At 42.2% G+C, this 8,559-nt stretch overlaps 1 non-coding gene across 1 annotated transcript; it reads right to left on the reverse strand.

Moving 5' to 3' along the window:
• Nucleotides 1-389: 389 nt before the first annotated feature.
• Nucleotides 390-496, reverse strand: LOC115802773 (U6 spliceosomal RNA). The gene has a single exon (XR_004023324.1). It is a non-coding gene; the product is annotated as a U6 spliceosomal RNA (small nuclear RNA).
• Nucleotides 497-8,559: the final 8,063 nt, after the last annotated feature.

Below are 8,559 nucleotides of genomic sequence, written 5' to 3' on the forward strand. Positions count from 1 at the left end.
CTCCAATTGTACTAGAAATTCCAGTTTTCTTGAATCCAATCAAATATATGTATATATATTTTTTCCCTCTGTAGTTGAGGCAATTCCCCCCCTCCAGCTTCATTGAATTATTATCGATATGTGTATGTTTAAGGTATACAATGTGATGATTAGAGACATGTATACATTGCAAAACGATGACCACAATAAGGTTAGTTAACATCTCCATCCCTTGACATAGTTATGTTATATATTTTTTACTTGTGTGGTGATAATATTTAAGATCTACTTTCTTAAAAACTTTCAATATATTATACAGTATTGTTGATTATAGTCACCATGCTGTGCATTAGATCCCTAGACCTTATTTATCCTTTAGTGGGGAGTTTTGTATGCTTTGACCAACATCTAAAAATGTGGGATGCTTCACAAATTTGCATGTCATCCTTGAGCAGGGGCCATGCTAATCTTCTCTGTATCGTTACAATTTTAATATGTATGCTGTTGAATCGAACACCATGTACATATATTTTTTCTTCAACAGAAAATATACATTTAAATTATTCCATTTGTTTCTTACACAGAATATGTTCTAGGTGCTTTGCATTATGCAATTTTCCCTTCCTGGGCAGAAAAACCTTTGTACTTTTTTTCTCCCATCCTAAAAGCAAAAAATCCAATGGATTTCTAGAGAATATATTTATACTTCCTTTATATTTAGCCTTGCTTCCAAAGAATTTAAGGCACTTTTAAAAGATACAAACAATGCAAGATTTCTCCATAGTGACTGTATCAATTTCCATTCCCACCAACAGTGCAAGAGGGTCGCCTTTTCTCCACACCCTCTCCAGCATTTATTGTTTGTAGATTTTTTGATGATGGTCATTCTGACTGGTGTGAGGTGATAACCTCACTGTAGTTTTGATTTGCATTTCTCTAATGATTAGTGATGTTGAGCATCCTTTCATGTGTTTGTTGGCAATCTGTATATCTTCTTTGGAGAAATGTCTATTTAGGTCTTCTGCCCATTTTTGGATTGGGTTGTTTGGTTTTTTTTTGATATTGAGCTGCATGAGCTGCTTGTATATTTTGGAGATTAATCCTTTGTCAGTTGCTTCATTTGCAAATATTTTCTCCCATTCTGAGGGTTGTCTTTTCATCTTGTTTATGGTTTCCTTTACTGTGCAAAAGCTTTTAAGTTTCATTAGGTCCTATTTGTTTATTTTTGTTTTTATTTCCCTTTCTCTAGGAGGTGGGTCAAAAAGGATCTTGCTGTGATTTATGACATGGAGTGTTCTGCCTGTGTTTTCCTCTAAGAATTTTATAGTGTCTGGCCTTCCATTTAGGTCTTTAATCCATTTTGAGTTTATTTTTGTGTATGGTGTTAGGGAGTGTTCTAATTTCATTCTTTTACCTGTAGCTGTGCAGTTTTCCCAGCACCACTTATTGAAGAGGCTGTCTTTTGTCCATTGTATATTCTTGCCTCCTTTATCAAAAATAAGGTGACCATATGTGTGTGGGCTTATCTCTTGGCTTTCTATCCTATTCCATTGATCTTTATTTCTGTTTTTGTGCCAGTACCATACTGTCTTGATTACTGTAGCTTTGTAGTGTAGTCTGAAGCCCAGGAGCCTGATTCCTCCAGCTGTGTTTTTCTTTCTCAAGATTGCTTTGGCTATTCGAGGTCTTTTGTGTTTCTATACAAATTGTGAAATTTTTTGATCTAGTTCTGTGAAAAATGCCATCGGTAGTTTGATAGAGATTGCACTGAATCTGTAGATTGCTTTGGGTAGTGTAGTCATTTTCACAATGTTGATTCTTCGAATCCAAGAATATGGTATATCTCTCCATCTGTTTGTATCATCTTTAATTTCTTTCATCAGTGTCTTATAGTTTTCTGCATACAGGTCTTTTGTCTCCTTTAGTAGGAGACAAAATCCTAGGTATTTTATTCTTTTTGATGCAATGGTAAATGGGAGTTTTTACTTAATTTCTCTTTCAGATTTTTCATCATTAGTGTATAGGAATGCAAGAAATTTCTGCGCATTAATTTTGTATCCTGCTACTTTACCAAATTCATTGATTAGCTCTAGTAATTTTCTGGTAGTATCTTTAGGATTCTCTATGTATAGTTCATGTCATCTGCACACAGTGACAGTTTTATTTCTTCTCTTCCGATTTGGATTCCTTTTATTTCTTTTTCATCTCTGCTGTAAGCCCTGCACACTGTTTTAAATTTTCCACTAGCCCAAGACTTTATGTCCTAATCAACCTTAGGGTCGCTAAGAACCTACAGAAGAGTCATGAAGTACCATGGAAACTATGTGCTCTCCAATATTCCAGCCAAATACAAAATGAATCAGGGAATAAGGAAACCTCCTGCTGTGGAGTTGATGATAGCTAGGTGGAAGAGCTGGGCCAAGGATCAGCCAATCCCCTGGTCCGGAAGCCATAACCATGGCAACACTAGTGATGGATGCTCTACTCCTACCAGAAATGACACCCTTAAGAGGCACCAGGAAAGAGAGGAGCCTGTCATATTTCTGGGCTAGGCTCTTGGTAAGGGAAGTTTATGTAATTTTTATGCAGAATCACTGGGAAAAAATAAACAGCCTCTTTCACATTAACCTTGCAAACCCAAATCTACATAGTAAAGGGAAATATCCAGACACACAGCCTGGCTGAGGCCAGGTGTGAGTCTCTTGTATAGGAAACCTGTAGCCTGCTGCAGATTTGCCTTTTATTCTCTTTACTTTCTTGTGACAGTGCTGTGCAGAACTTTCAACAAGAAAAGCCCAGAGGAGGATAGTTGCTTTTGAAGCCACCATTCTTGTCTGCCTCATTCATTTCAAACAGGGGTACTTCTCACAGAGATGAAGGCCTGTGTACAAACAACAATGCCCATTGCACTCTCTTGCCACCAGCTGTGATGTGGTGTCTTTTGAATTCTGCACAGAAGCTTCCTTGTTTCAGAAACTGATTGATGGTTCTTCTGAATGAAGAAGGCAACAAGAACAAAAAGCAGGGCTCCTGGTAAGGCAAGGTACTTCGAGAGAACAGACTTGAAAGCACTTAAAAGGTAAACACAAGCCTCTGTGAAAGTAAAGCATTCTGAAAGGCATTGAGCTGTTCCTGGTTGATAATCTGCAGTTCTTAAGGATCTCCAAGTGCTTGTGCACACGTACATAAGCTCCTCGGAGACATCTGACTTGGTATTTTAGACTTTTTGGTGGAGGAAAAAAAATTAAATCCAAATAGATGTAATAAAACAGAGAAAACAAATTGAAATAAAAAACATAAGCAGCCCGAGCTGGATTTAAGGCAGTGAAACAGAAAACAATGCATTGAAAGAGCTTGTAATGAGGCACCTCTGCAGAGAAGAGGGCAGGTGATTTCTCTTTAGAAAGACATGGAAAGGCCTTCAAAGACTCCTTACAAAGACTCCTTACAAACACCATGGGCAGTGTTAGGACCTGCTCTGTGTGAACTCTGAGAGATGGGCCTCCTCTTTCCATAAACCCTTGTCTTTCCCTTTTGCCTAACAGATAGAAATAAACCAGTTAAAAACAGCCATAAGAAATCTAGCCACAGTAAATAGTTTCATTATAAGAAACTCTATCAAACTCCCTGTGGGTCAGCATTCTTCATGAGTCCGTGTTCAGGACACAGTGCTGGCTGAGGAGCAGGTGGGGGAGGGGTTGTAAGGGTTGGAGGGGTGGGGAAGTTAAATGAAGCAGGAATCCCTGTCCTGGTCAGTGGTTCTTACACACCATGTTCTCATTTAAAAAAAAAAAAAAAAAAATTGCACCAGCTAGATGGTATTCCACTGTGTAACTATCTTAGGGTTAGTATCTCATTTACACAGAAAAACAGTTAATCAAATCAGTCACTCTTGGTTGCCCGCCCAGCAGCCATTCTCTTCTTTAATTTTTTGCCTGCAGAGCCCCAGTTTTGACTGGGAGTCCTCCTGCCCTTATCGTGATTCAGGGAAGGGTGACCCTATCCCAAACTCCAAGAATAAATCCTGCTTTTGTTTTTTTAATGGTGGCTAAGGTAGGCAGAGTTTTGAGATGGCTCCCATGATCTTCACCCTCTGGTGTTACTCCTGTGATCATGGCCAAAGGCAGATTACCTAGGTGGGCCTAATCTCATTCAGGAGCCCTTTAAAAGCACAGAATTTTCTTCAGCTGCTGGTAGAAGGAAAAGTTGGAGAGATTGGAAGTATTGATATGAGAAGGATTCAGTGCACCATTACTGGTGTTGAAGATGGAGGGGGTCACGTATAAGGATGGAGAGCCGTCTTTGGGGTTTAGAGTGATCCCTGGTGGACAGCCAGCAAGGCCATGGAGACAGTCCTACAGCTACAAGGAACTGAATTCTGCCAGCAATCTGAATGCGTTGGAAGTGACTTCTTCCCCAGAACTCCAGATGAGAGCTCAGCCCAGGTAACACCTCGATTTTAGCTTTGTAAGTCCCTAATCAGAGAACTCACTCAAGACTTCCTGGACTTCTGACCTATAGAGCTGTTAGAAAATAAATGGGTATTGTCTTAAGCTGCTTAGCCCGTGGTTATTTACAATGCAGCAATAGAGAACTAATAAAGCAACTTATAGTGTCAAGAAATTTATATTTCTGCTGGGGAGGAATTAATTTTCAGCTCTGACCCTAATCAGGAATCAGCAAGTTACCTGTGGCAGAGGCTGGTGATTAGTTATCCAATAGCCACTCCCAGCTTTTGCCTTGGTGCCCACACCTCCCTACTTCCCCCATGAAAGTCACAAATAACAGACTCTTGCCTTCCTCCCACCCTTGCTGCTGGGTGGTCATGTGACCTGGATCTGCCTTTGGGTATAGTCATGTGAGAACATGAGGATAGAGCTGTAGCAGCCGTTTTGTAGCCATGAGGTGAGTAGCCTAAGGATGGTGGAGTGGAAAGAAGGAAAGATCTTGGTTCTTTCAATGCAATTTTGTTTTTCTTTTGTGACAATTTTGAGCTAAGGTGCCAACTCTGGAATTGTGTACTTTCAGATCTCTTGTAAGATAATTCTCTTAAGTCACTCACAGTCTGGGTTTTCTGTGGCTTGAAGCTGAGCATACCCTTACATGTGCTTCCTACTCTAAAAAGTGTGGTAGGCAGAGTGCAGAGACATCTGAGGTAGAGTGAGTGTAGAGGTTGGGGAGCAGGCTTTTGGCACAGGTAGGAAAGGATCCATAGGTATCCAGGGGCATGAAGGAAAAATATTCCATGAGATTCTTCGCCAATGCAAGAAACTTTATGTGGTACTAGTCATATGGACTTGGACCATTCATCGAATCTTGGTGAACCTAAGTTTACTTTTCAAAGTGAGGATAACACCACCTGTGTCACTTGGTTCACTTGGTTTTATGAGGATCAGATTTGATTGTGTATGTGAACTTGTATTGGAAACTTTAAAAGGAAGCTCTGTTGTAATATCAAAGCCACACTTGGTGCCTGGTACATAATATGTGTGCTCAATAAATATTTGTTGGGTGGATGTGCTGTGCCTGTTTGTCTACATCAGGGTTGTTTGCATTGCACTGTGAGCTTGGGGGTTGCACTGCTGTCTGACTAATTGCTCCATATAGCGCCTACTCCAGAAAAAACTTAAAGGAGGGTTTCACTAAATGCTTTCTTCTTGGCAGTGACGTATTAGGTACTGCAGCCTGGATAGGGAATTCAGCTTTTGTTTTCTATGTATTTTCCACTAAATATGCTGTGACGAGGTGTCTGTTTTGATCAGGGATACTGCCAATTATTCCTCTCCCTTCTTGACTTTCTCTATGATTTAGGGTGTGAAGACATCTGTTGGCTTTAACCTATCACTGTTGTGTGAGATACTTTGGCTCCAATCAGTAGGGCTGTGTCCAAGGCAAGCTGGCCCCCTGTGAACTCCCAGGCTGCTGAATCAGTCATCTGCCAGGTGACAGGTGGTGCCTTTAAGATATTGTGGAGCAAAAGGAGACAGTAACACCTGGCACTTTAAAAGCTTCCCTATGCCAGACAAACAAGGAACTTATTTGTTTCCTTTAGGCTTGCCCCCTGTAACATCAGCCACTTTCCCAAGTCCTAATCCATGGTTCATATTTCATGCATCCACTTGTGGATCTCATTGACTCTTGGCCTCTCCCTGATGGGCTCCTGGGACTGTGGCTTGTCACTGATTCTGTGACAGTCAGCTCTCCCTGGTTTTGGTGTTGCTGTGCTCCATGCTACACTGGATATGAAACACGCAGAAACATGACTGAGGGCAGACAGGCCGAAGTCTGAGAAAGACTTATTTCAGTTGCTCCCCAAAAGGAATTATATTGAAATAAGGCAAGAGAGGAGATTCAGAAGTGTCTTCAGAAGACTGGAGACACTGAAGTCTGGATGGCTTAACAAATAACAGTGAAGTTGAACATAGTATTTAAGTACCAAGATGTAGATGGCGTAGCACTGATGAAATAGGATAGGGGTGTGTGCGGGGTGTCAATGACACGATTGTGCAGCCAAGATGAAGAGAGGCAAAGAAGTAGATGTTGATCTTGAGGAGCAAAACCATGGTTTGGAAGCAATGGGCTTGAGAATGAAGAATGGGCACCAGAGTCAGAAGAGGACCATTCTATCTCTTACTCTTCCTGGGATCCAGGAACCCCTTGGGCCTCAGTCTCCTCATCTGTCAAGGGAGACCCCAGCACTTCTGGCCTCACAGGGTTACTGTATGTTTTTGATGATCTAAAACGAACATGACAATAGTATAGACAATACTATGAAAACGTAATGTATGTTGCCTTCCCCTTGGCATCCTTGTTTATTTCCGTGTGCTTGATGTAAAGCACAAGCAAGGTGTTTCCTAGGCTCTCCGTTGTCACTTCTAAAGCTGCCACCTCTCCTCCCCCGAGGCCATGATGAGAGTTATGGGCATGGCCTTGAGGGGGATATTCCTTAGACAACAGCAGGGATGATGACAGCTCCTCTCAGGGCGTCACAAGGCATCCCTCACTTCTGGATGGCTCAGAGGTTTAGTTGTGAAAAGTACTCAGGTTCTGAAGAGCTGGATTAAAGACAGATGGTCTTGATTTACAGTCACAGGTCATTTTGGGCAAAAATGAGCAGTGAGGAAAATTGGTTTGAAAATAGGTCAGTATCTCCTACATTCTTAAAGTTGGGAGGAAACCTAGAAGGTGCCTAATGAACGGCCACTTGGGGTCTGAAGGAGCCTGCTGGTACAAGGTCTCCTTGCTTCTGATGTTTACACACGTTTATGCCCTTTGTCACGTGATGTCTGTCAAATGTTTGTCTCTCGCTCTCTGTCTCCCTCTCCCTTTAAAAACAATATTTCTGGATCTCCTCATTTGTTTCTCTTTAGCCACTCTCTTTTTAGATGTATTCAAGTTTTTCAAATTTAACTTTTAAGTAAACTTTTTATTTTGAGATAGCTGTAGATTCATGTGCAATTTTAAGAAATAATTCAGAGAGATCTCATGTGCCCTTTACCTGGTTTCACCTAGTGCCCTGCATCTAGTAAACATTTGCTGAGTAAGTGAACTGACTTCCACAAACATGACAATGACTGCCCTATTTGGGCAGCACTGTGCTGGGTCCTGTGGGGTTATGAGGAGGAATTGTGGCAGGAAATGCCCCTGCCCTCATGTGGCCTACAGTGCCTGACTCGGGCATGGCCTGGTTCGCCTGCTTTTCTTTCTGGCCTTACCCTCTGGGGTGCCCAGGTCCTATGTGTGCCAGCCCCAGTGGGACTAGTTGGAGCTTTTCCATCCCAAGCCTATTCCAGAGGTGAGTCAGAGTGTGCGAACTCTCACCCCATCCCCTTCCCCACCCAGACACGCGTGCCATTTCCTAAAGGAAAGCCATTTTTGTAACTGTCAGAGTTGGACTAGAACTGTCAAAGTATTCAAAAGCACCTCTAGTCACAGTTCTATTTTTCCAGCATTGCTGTAAAAATATCATGACTTTTTCATCAAAATTGAGAATAACAACAAAGAGAACCTGAGAACTAGGTGAAAAAGGGGCAAAAGGTGGCAATGGCCCAGAGACAGCAGCAAGATGTTCGAATGCTGTGGACAGTGGCACATGTGGGCACACACCCCGCTTCCCGCTTCCCCCACCCAACCTCCACCTCTGCCCCCGCACCTCCTCCTCATCCCTGCTGTGCAAGACTCAGCTGAGTTTCCCCCATGGCCACGGTGCACAAGGCTGTCCCACACAAGCCCAGATGGCTGCCTTTATGATGGCTCTGTGATGCCTCATTACCCATATTATGTACTAGTATGTGCATCTCACGTTAAAGTAACGGTATTGACTGTGCTGGGGTAATGGATTGGCTACTTGCTCTCTTTCTGAGCAGTTACTCAAGCTTGCCATCTGGCGAGTCTAATGACCAGGTGGTGAACCTAAATAACCTCACTTTGGGGGTAGAAGTTACCCCAGTCGGTTCTGTTCTTGCCATCTGCAGCCTCCTTCTTTTGGATCGAGATGTCCAGAGAATCAGTCATGCTATTTCTTAATGGAGTAGCCATTTGTTATCAGAAACACTCCCACTTCACTTACGCAGAATTCTG

Source organism: Delphinapterus leucas, chromosome 2 (genome assembly GCF_059928025.1).
Source record: "Delphinapterus leucas isolate spDelLeu-1000000601 "Yukka" chromosome 2, BTC_Dleu_Yukka2, whole genome shotgun sequence".
Classification (NCBI taxonomy): Eukaryota; Metazoa; Chordata; class Mammalia; order Artiodactyla; family Monodontidae; genus Delphinapterus; species Delphinapterus leucas.